This window comes from Oryzias latipes, chromosome 21 (assembly GCF_053564925.1).
Source record: "Oryzias latipes strain Hd-rR chromosome 21, Olatipes_Hd-rR_3.1".
Lineage (NCBI taxonomy): Eukaryota > Metazoa > Chordata > Actinopteri > Beloniformes > Adrianichthyidae > Oryzias > Oryzias latipes.
In genome coordinates this window covers 27,729,926-27,740,473 of record NC_136257.1, presented here as the reverse complement: position 1 = coordinate 27,740,473, position 10,548 = coordinate 27,729,926, and the positions used below count along the sequence as shown (strand labels likewise).

At 39.7% G+C, this 10,548-nt stretch overlaps 1 long non-coding RNA gene across 1 annotated transcript; it reads left to right on the top strand.

Moving 5' to 3' along the window:
• The first annotated feature begins 933 nt into the window (after positions 1-933).
• LOC110015775 (uncharacterized) lies at positions 934-1,921 on the top strand. The gene is made up of 3 exons (XR_002291033.3): positions 934-996; positions 1,132-1,251; positions 1,690-1,921. It is a non-coding gene; the product is annotated as an uncharacterized LOC110015775 (long non-coding RNA).
• Positions 1,922-10,548: the final 8,627 nt, after the last annotated feature.

Genomic DNA, 10,548 nt, shown 5'->3' with positions numbered 1-10,548 from the left:
ACAGCTGTGGTTGGACGCATCACCAACAATGATGAGTCCAACCACTATGGGGCTCTGTTTGTGCCAAAAATATGAAAATATGCTTTTGCATCCACTGTCTATGTCTTTGGTCCATTGTTTATGTCATTGTAGAAGTCACCATGCGTCAGGTTGGTGCCAGAAATCCCGAATGGGAACTGTTTGCTGTGCAACACTGACCCCTGTTGGAATGACTGGATGGAATGACTAGAATGGATATATTTTATAACTTCATTACAGGTTGTAAAATATACAATAGCTGCAGTAAATTTGTGGGTTTGTATAGAACCTAAAAATGGTTTAATAAAAAGTTTCCTTTTTTTTGGTTTACTTCTCACAAGTTATTATAGTAAATGTGACTGTGTATAAGTACCTACCCTATTTTGAGAATGTAAAAAAATAACTAGAAATTGTTTTTTATTATTTTATTGATCAGACGACAATAGTGTTAAATGTTAATTTTATCATGTGACTTTTTTTATTGCAGAAATTAATCCTAACAATGTTTACCTTACTCTTATTGGATTTCAGTAAAAGTTGCATTCAAGTATTTTGTTATTATCATATGCACCTACTGTTATAGTAAAAAGTATTTGATTCCTTGATGATTTAGTTGGTTTGCCCACTAATAAAGACATGATAATTCATACTTTTAATGGTTGATGTGTTCCAACAGAATACAGAAACAGAGAGACAGAATATCAAAACGAAAATCCAGAAAATAACTTTAAAGCACTTATATTATTTTTTCTTTGTATTTAATTGAGGGAAATAAGTATTTGATCCCCTCGTAAAGCATTAGGAGAGCTGGCTTTCACATAACAGTTAGATACTCCCAATCAACTTGTTACCTGAATTGAAGACACCTGTTCTCACTTATCACCTGCATGAAAGTCACCTGTTCACAGAATCAGATTTCCTCGGAGCAGGAAAAATGCTGCCTATGATCCCGGAACACTATGCCCATCAAACATGGAGGTGGAAACATCATGTTTTGGGGGGGGTTTCTCTGCCAAGGGCACAGTGCTACTACACCACATCAGTGGGAAGATGGATGGAGCCATGTACCGTGCACAGTTCTAAAAGACAATCTCCTCTCCTCTCCTCTTCTAGTAAGCTGAAAATTGGTCGTAGCTGGGTCTTCCAACATGAAGAGGAACCACATTAAGGTCCTGGAGTGGCCCAGCCAGTCTCCGGACCTCAATCCAATTGAAAATCTATGGAGAACTGAAGGTACAAGTTGCCAAGCAACATCCCAGCAATGATTTAGAGAGGATCTGCAAAGAAGAGCGGGCCAAAATTCCCCCTGATATGTGTGCAAACCTTGAGGTTAACTACAACAAACGTTTGACGTCTGTGCAAACAAAGGCTTTGCCACCAAGTATTACGTCCTTTTGGATAGAGGGATCAAATACTTTTTTTCCACTCAGTGAAATACAGATAAATGTTTATCTGTTTAATTTAAAGTTACTTTCTGGATTTTCGTTCGACATTCTGTCTCCCCATTTTAGAATACGTCTACTATTAAAAGTATCAAATGGTCGTGTCTTTATTAGTGGGCAAACCAATCAAATCAGCAAGGGATCAAATACCTTTTACTCACACTGTAAATATGAGAATGTTTTTAAAGCCTCATAAAAACTGGATTTCTTGTGTATTTCTCTTTAACAGATGAGATCTCTGTACAGCAGAATCAACCTATGGATTATCTTTGGTCATGCAGCATTCATCGACAGCCAGCTCTGCAAACAATGTTGAAGTACAGTAAAGCTGCAACTTTCTCAGCAGACCACCATGCATGATGTTCCAATCACTAACCAGAAAGTTCCTGGCTCTCAGTTGCAGCGCCCCATCTATGTTGACCAACTTTTTAAATAAAAGTGTTACAATGAATTCATGAAAATTCCTGTTTTAGACTTATTCCTTTATTTGAATTCAGAAAACCTTGCATGATTTAATATAACAAATATGAACTTCATTTATTAATTTTTTTTCCTCAAAAAACGTTGATAGGTTATTTCATTCGTTGAGCATTTTTTCCAAAAGGCTAAAGTCTGTCAAAAGTCTCCCTCCTCTCTTGTGCTCTCAACTTTTCTATCTTTTAAATATGTACATTTATTTACAAAGCAGTCTAGATTTATGAAACTGAGTTCATGGGTTAGGGTTAGGGTTAGGGTTAGGGCCTCCTGCCGCTTCATTCCGGGCATGTCCCACTGGGCGGAGGCCCCAGGAAAGACCCAGGACACGCCTGGGTCTCTCGGCTGGCCTGGGAACGCCTCGGGGTTCCCCCAGAGGAGCTGGAGGAAGTGGCTGGGGCGGAGGAATATATATGTATGTATGTATGGATGGATGGATGGATGGATGGATGGATGGATGGTTTTTACCTTCAAGCCACAGCAGCCGAATATTTGGCACCAGTGAAGAAATGATCATCATCTCCCAAGAGCTTTATAAAAGCTGCTGTCTGTTCTATGGTCCCTAAAAAGATATAAAATTCAGCTTTTAAAAAATTTTGTTAAAATAAAAGAAAAAAACTCAACAACGGAGGAAGAACTCCAAGATCTAGCGCATAAGGCCGAGACCGGTATAATAAGCACTTTTATTGTAAAATTTTCAGATCAAAATAACTTTGAAATGCTTTATATTAATGATCAAACCATATACTTATTATTTTAAAGTGTCTACTTATATTTAAAGGTGTAATTATTTCCAACCGCGATTCCCGCTTCACATGTAAGAAAATCTCCGGGTTTGGCCGCAATAATATCAACAGCATAGAAGGATCCCTCAGACCAATCCTTGAAATCGGGAAAAAGAAGGTTGTATCCATTGGCCGTATTTGAAGGAGTCGTTGAATTTGGAGAGCGTAAGCAGCAAACTAATTCAGCCCAGGAAGAATGCAGCCCTTGAAATTTGGACACAGCCCTCAAACAGGTGTATCGTTTTGTTCAGCTTTAGCAAATAATACATTTTCACAATGTTCAGTTAAAAAAATGTGCAAGAAACAGAGGAGCACCATATTGTTCCCAAAGGAGCTTCCCAATGATGCTCCAAGGGGTTAAGATGAGGTATATCAAAATCCTTAGGAGGAGTTTAAATTTATAGTTGTAAAGGTGATTTCTTTCTTTGTTATTGGGAAAATTAAAGATGGCTGCCTTTTTTCGAGTTCAAAGGTCAACAAAACTCTGGTTGTGGTTGTAGACTTAAACTGGCAGCATGTGAGTGAAATTTTGTGGAGACTGCTCAAACATAGTTTTCTATTCCCATTATGTTGGAAAAACTTGAAAGATCGCCACAAAGCCACAGGTCCTGCAGCCATTTTCTCATTTCCTTCCATATTTATTTATTTCCTAATAGTTTGTTCACCCAGTGTGATCTCATCATTTATTTTGAGCAGGTTTTCACTTACATGCACAAAATTCATTTTACCAAGTGCTAGGAGCGGGCAAATTATGGTGAGTTTTTGAGCATGTGGCGGTGGTCTAATCTTCCCTAAAAGGTGCAGTAAGAAAGAAAAATTAAAGCCGCAAGCGGCGTTGTATGGCCGCAGACGCAACCCGCCGTCAACGCCCAACTCTACGCACCACCGCCCTCACCGCCCACTTTTGATGAAGGCTGGTCAAAACTGCATATGCTAATTATGCTAACTATGCTAGCTATGCTAATGTGGCTAAAAGTGTTAGCATAGCGATCAGCATCATCAACTGACTCAGAAAAACACATTACCTAAAATGCTAATCATGCGAACTATGCTAGTTATGCTAACATAGCTAAAAGTGCTAGCATAGCGATCAGCATCATCAACTGACTCAGAAAAACACATTACCTAAAATGCTAATTGTGCTAACTATGCTAGCTATGCTAATGTGGCTAAAAGTGCTAGCATAGCGATCAGCATCATTAACTGACTCAGAAAAACACATTACCTAAAATGCTAATTATGCTAACTATGTTAGCTATGCTAACATAGCTAAAAGTGCTAGCATAGCGATCAGCATCATCAACTGACTCAGAAAAATATATTATCTAAAATGCTAATAATGCTAACTATGCTAGCTATGCAAATGTGGCTAAAAGTGCTAGCATTGCGATCAGCATCATCAACTGACTCAGAAAAATATATTATCTAAAATGCTAATAATGCTAACTATGCTAGCTATGCTAACATAGCTAAAAGTGCTAGCATAGCGATCAGCATCATCAACTGACTCAGAAAAACACATTCCTCCATTGGTGAGAGTTATATGTCATAAGTTGCTAAAAAACCCACTTTTTCCAAAATGGCGGCTTTTCTGTTGATTTTATCTCCATAGCAACCATTTTATGTTTTGGTCCCCTCGGGAGGACGAACAGATTGACGTCAGTTTCGGACAAATCGGTAAAAGTAAACTTTTTGTCGTCCTTAGCAACAGTGGTTTTATGCTAACCACGCCCACATTCCTTATATGTCCATATCCAGTGTTTTTCAATGTAATCTGTTTCAGGTATAAATGCATGCGTTCAATTTTCACTCTATTGTATTGAAATGCATGGGAGTTATAACAGTGCGCCACTTTGCTAGCATGCCACGCACACGCCATTCAAAATCTACAACTTCTAATTCCAACATTTTTTCCACAGTGGCTTGCCATTGATGCCTAAAAAGTTTCGAGATGATTGATGAAAATTCCAACGACAAGTTTAAGTTTGAATCCGGTGGTAAAGGTGTTTTTTATATAAAATTCAAGATGGCTGCCTTTTCCCGAGGTCAAAGGTCGACGAAACTCCAAAGGTGATTGTAGACTTACGCTAGGGACATGCCAGTCAAATTTCGTCAAAATCGCTTGAAAAAAAGTTCATTTTTCCATATTGTGTAAAATCGCGAAAAACTCAAAATGGCAGACTTTGGCACAAAATGGCCGCCAAACCGTAGGTTGTGTCGCCATCACGTAATGATTTCAAAACTTTCTTTGGATATACCCGACAAAGTTATCTGGGTTTCGCTAGCCGATTCTTTAAAAAAAAATCCGAAATTTTTTTTTTTAGCCGAGTCAGCACTTTTTTTTGCGATCGTTTTTTGTTTACCACGGCCACATTCCTTTATGGATTTTGTCGTATGTGACCTCGTTTTGTTCAGTGTGGGCCAGGGTATCGCATATTTCAGTTTCAGGCTATTCCGATAAAATATGTGCGAGCTAGCTTAAATGGCGACGGTTGCGAATTCGCCACGCGCACGCGTTTCAAATTCTACAACTTCTAATTCCAACATTTTGTTCCCAGTAGCTTGCCATTGATGCCCGAGAAGTTTCAAAAAGATTGATAAAAATCCCTAGGACGAGTTTTCGTTTGTATCCGTTACTAAAGGTGCTTTTTTATGAAAATTCAAGATGGCCGCCCCTTGCCAAGGTCAAAGGTCAACGAAACTTCTTTGGTAGTTGTAGAATCGTGCTAGTGGCATGTGTGTGCAATTTCGTGAAAATCGCTCAAACAAAAGTATCGTTTTCCCATATTGTCAAAAAATACGAAAATCGCCAATTCTCTGTGTTCTCCACAAAATGGCCGCCAAGCCGTAGGTCGTGTGGCCATCCCATAATGATTTCATAACTTCTTTGGGATATATCCAACACACGTGTTTTGGTTTCGAAACTGTATTTCAAAATATTTTTTTTTGGCCCCATAAGCGATTTTCGGCCCATTCATTTTTTTTACGGGAACGCTCGCCGTGATGTCATCGTCGTGGGGGGGTTGACGTTCTCTTTGCCGAAAATTCATTTTCAATTTATCCTAGGTGTGTGCCAATTTTGGTGAGTTTTCGGGTATGTGGCGGGGGTCAAAATTAAGCTCAAAGACGCCGTTAGTGTGCAAGAATAATAATAATTAAAGCCGCAAGCGGCGTTGTATGGCCCGCAGACGCAACCCGCCTTCCTCGCCCAACTCTACGCACCACCGCCCTCACCGCCCACTTTTGATAATGGCTAGTCAAAACTGCATATGCTAATTATGCTAACTATGCTAGCTATGCTAATGTGGCTAAAAGTGCTAGCATTGCGATCAGCATCATCAACTGACTCAGAAAAACACATTATCTAAAATGCTAATTATGCTAACTATGCTAGCTACGCTAATGTGGCTTAAAGTGCTAGCATTGCGATCAGCATCATCAATGGACTCAGAAAAATACATTACCTAAAATGCTAATTATGCTAACTATGCTAAATATGCTAACATAGCTAAAAGTGCTAGCATAGCGATCAGCATCATCAACTGATTCAGAAAAACACATTCCTCCATTGGTGAGAGCTATATGCCATAAGTTGATAAAAAAACCCACTTTTTCCAAAATGGCGGCTTTTTTGTTTATTTTATCTCCATAGCAACCATTTTATGTTTTGGTCCCCTTTAGAAGACGAACAGATTGACGTCAGTTTCGGAAAAATCGGTAAAAGTAAACCCTTTGTCGTCCTTAGCAACAGTGGTTTTATGCTAACCACGCCCACATTCCTTATATGTCCATATCCAGTGTTTTTCAATGTATTCAGTTTCAGGCATGAATGGATGCATACAATTTTCACTGTATTGTATTGAAAGGCATGGGAGTTATAACAGTGCGCCAATTTGCTAGCTTGCCACGCGCACGCCGTTCAAAATCTACAACTTCTAATTCCAACATTTTTTCCACAGTAGCTTGCCATTGATGCCCAAAAAGTTTCGAGACGATCGATGAAAATTCCAACGACAAGTTTACGTTTGAATCTGGTGGTAAAGGTGTTTTTAATAGAAAATTCAAGATGGCCGCCCTTTCCCGAGGTCAAAGGTCGACGAAACTCCAGGGGTAATTGTAAACTTATGCTACGGACATGTGAGTCAAATTTCGTGAAAATCGCTCGAAAAAAAGTTCCTTTTTCCATATTGTGTAAAAACGCGAAAAACTCAAAATGGTAGATTTTCGCACAACATGGCCACCAAACCATGGGTCGTGTTGCCATCACGTAATGATTTCAAAACTTTGTTTGGATATACCCGACAGAGTTGTCTGGGTTACGTTAGCCGATTCTTAAAAAAAAAATCCGAATTTTTTCTTTTTAGCCGAGTCAGCACTTTTTTTTGCGATCGTTTTTTGTTTACCACGGCCACATTCCTTTATCGATTTTGTCGTATGTGACATCATTTTGTTCAGGGTGGGTCAGGGAATCGCATATTTCAGTTTCAGGCTATTCCGACAAAATATGTGCGAGCTAGCTAAAATGGCGACGGTTGCGAATTCGCCACGGGCACGCGTTTCAAATTCTACAACTTCTAATTCCAACATTTTGTCCACAGTAGCTTGCCATTGATGCCCGAGAAGTTTCAAGAAGATTGATAAAAATCCCTAGGACGAGTTTGCGTTTGTATCCGTTACTAAAGGTGCTTTTTTTTGAAAATTCAAGATGGCCGCCCCTTCCCAAGGTCAAAGGTCAACAAAAATTCTTTGGTAGTTGTAGAATCGTGTTTGTGGCATGTGTGTGCAATTTCGTGAAAATCGCTTAAACAAAAGTCTCGTTTTCCCATATTGTCAAAAAACACGAAAATCGCCATTTCTCTGAGTTCGCCACAAAATGGCCGCCAAGCCGTAGGTCGTGTGGCCATCCCATAATGATTTCATAACTTCTTTGGGATATCTCCAACACGCGTGTTTTGGTTTCGTAACTGTATTCCGAAATATTTTTTTTTGGCCCCATAAGCGATTTTCGGCCCATTCATTTTTTTTACGGGAACGCTCGCTGTGATGTCATCGACTTCGGGGGGGTGACGTTCTCTTTGCCGAAAATTCATTTTCAATTTATCCCAGATGTGTGCCAATTTTGGTGAGTTTTCGGGTATGTGGCGGGGGTCAAAATTAAGCTCAAAGACGCCGTTAGTGTGCAAGAAGAATAATAATAATAATAATAATAATTAAAGCCGCAAGCGGCGTTGTATGGCCCGCAAACGCAACCCGCCTTCCACGCCCAACTCTACGAACCACCGCTGACCTCACCGCCCTCACAGCCCGCAAATTAAAAGCTAGTCAAGGCTGGATTTGCTAATTATGCTAACAATGCTAACTATGCTAATGTGGCTAAAAGTGCTAGCATTGCGATCAGCATCATCAACTGACTCAGAAAAACACATTATCTAAAATGCTAATTATGCTAACAATGCTAGCTACGCTAATGTGGCTATAAGTGCTAGCATTGCGATCAGCATCATCAACTGACTCAGAAAAACACATGACCTAAAAAGCTAATTATGCTAACTATGCTAGCTATGCTAATGTGGCTAAAAGTGCTAGCATAGCGATCAGCATCATCAATTGACTCAGAAAAGCACATTACCTAAAATGCTAATTATGCTAACTATGCTAGCTATAATAACGTCGCTAAAATTGCTAGCATAGTGATCAGCATCATCAACTGACTCAAACACATTACCTGATATGCTAATTATGCTAACTATGCTAGTTATGCTAACATAGCTAAAAGTGCTATTATAGCGATTAGCATCATCAACTGACTCAGAAAAACACATTCCTCCATTGGCGAGAGCTATATGTCAAAGGTTGATAAAAAAAACAGTTTTTCCAAAATGGCGGCTTTTCTGTTGATTTTATCTCCATAGCAACCATTTTATAGTTTGGTCCCCTCGGGAGGACGAACAGATTGACGTCAGTTTCGGATAAATCGGTAAAAGTAAACTTTTTGTTGTCCTTAGCAACAGTGGTTTTATGCTAACCACGCCCACATTCCTTATATGTCCATTTCCAGTCTTTTTCAATGTATTCAGTTTCAGGCATGAATGCATTCATTCAATTTTCACTGTATTGTATTGAAAGGCATGGGAGTTATAACAGTGCGCCACTTTGCTAGCTTGCCACGCGCACGCCGTTCAAAATCTACAACTTCTAATTCCAACATTTTTTCCACAGTAGCTTGCCATTGATGCCCAAAAAGTTTGGAGACTATCGATAAAAATTCCAACGACAAGTTTACGTTTGAATCCAGTGGCAAAGGTGTTTTTTACAGAAAATTCAAGATGGCTGCCTTTTCCCGAGGTCAAAGGTCGACGAAACTCCAGAGGTTATTGTAGACTTATGCTACGGACATGCGAGTCAAATTTCGTGAAAATCGCTCGAAAAAAAGTTCATTTTTCTATATTGTGTAAAAACGCGAAAAACTCAAAATGGCAGATTTTGGCACAAAATGGCCGCCAAACCGTAGGTCGTGTCGCCATCACGTAATGATTTCAAAACTTTCTTTGGATATACCCGACAAAGTTATCTGGATCTCGTTAGCCGATTCTTAAAAATAAAATCCGAAAAAAATTTTTTTTGCCGAGTCAGCACTTTTTTTTGCGATCGTTTTTTGTTTACCACGGCCACATTCCTTTATCGATTTTGTCGTATGTGACATCGTTTTGTTCAGTGTGGGCCAGGGTATCGCATATTTCAGTTTAAGGCTATTTCGATAAAATATGTGCGAGCTAGCTAAAATGGCGACGGTTGCGAATTCGCGACGCGCACGCGTTTCAAATTCTACAACTTCTAATTCCAACATTTTGTCCACAGTAGCTTGCCATTGATGCCCGAGAAGTTTCAAAAAGATCGATAAAAATCCCTAGGACGAGTTTTCGTTTGTATCCGTTACTAAAGGTGCTTTTTTATGAAAATTCAAGATGGCCGCCCTTTGCCAAGGTCAAAGGTCAACAAAACTTCTTTGGTAGTTGTAGAATCGTGTTTGTGGCATGTGTGTGCAATTTCGTGAAAATCGCTTAAACAAAAGTATCGTTTTCCCATATTGTCAAAAAACACGAAAATCGCCATTTCTCTGAGTTCGCCACAAAATGGCCGCCAAGCCGTAAGTCGTGTGGCCATCCCATAATGATTTCATAACTTCTCTGGGATATCTCCAACACTCGTGTTTTGGTTTTGTAACTGTATTTCAAAATATTTTTTTTTGGCCCCATAAGCGATTTTCGGCCCATTCATTTTTTTTACGGGAACGCTCGCCGTGATGTCATCGTCGTGGGGGGGGTGACGTTCTCTTTGCCGAAAATTCATTTTCAATTTATCCCAGCTGTGTGGCAATTTTGGTGAGTTTTCGGGTATGTGGCGGGGGTCAAATTTGAGCTCAAAGACGCCGTTAGAAACGAGAAGAATAATAATAATAATTAAAGCCGCAAGCGGCGTTGTATGGCCCGCAGACGCAACCCGCCTTCCACGCCTTCCACGCCCAACTCTACGCACCACCGCCCTCACCGCCCTCACCGCCCACTTTTGATGAAGGCTAGTCAAAACTGCATATGCTAATTATGCTAACTATGTTAGCTATGCTAATGTGGCTAATAGTGCTAGCATAGGGATCAGCATCATCAACTGACTCAGAAAAACACATTACGTAAAATGCTAAATATGCTAACTATGCTAGCTATGCTAATGTGGCTAAAAGTGCTAGCATAGCGATCAGCATCATCAACTGACTCAGAAAAACACATTACCTAAAATGCTAATTGTGCTAACTATGCTAGCTATGCTAATGT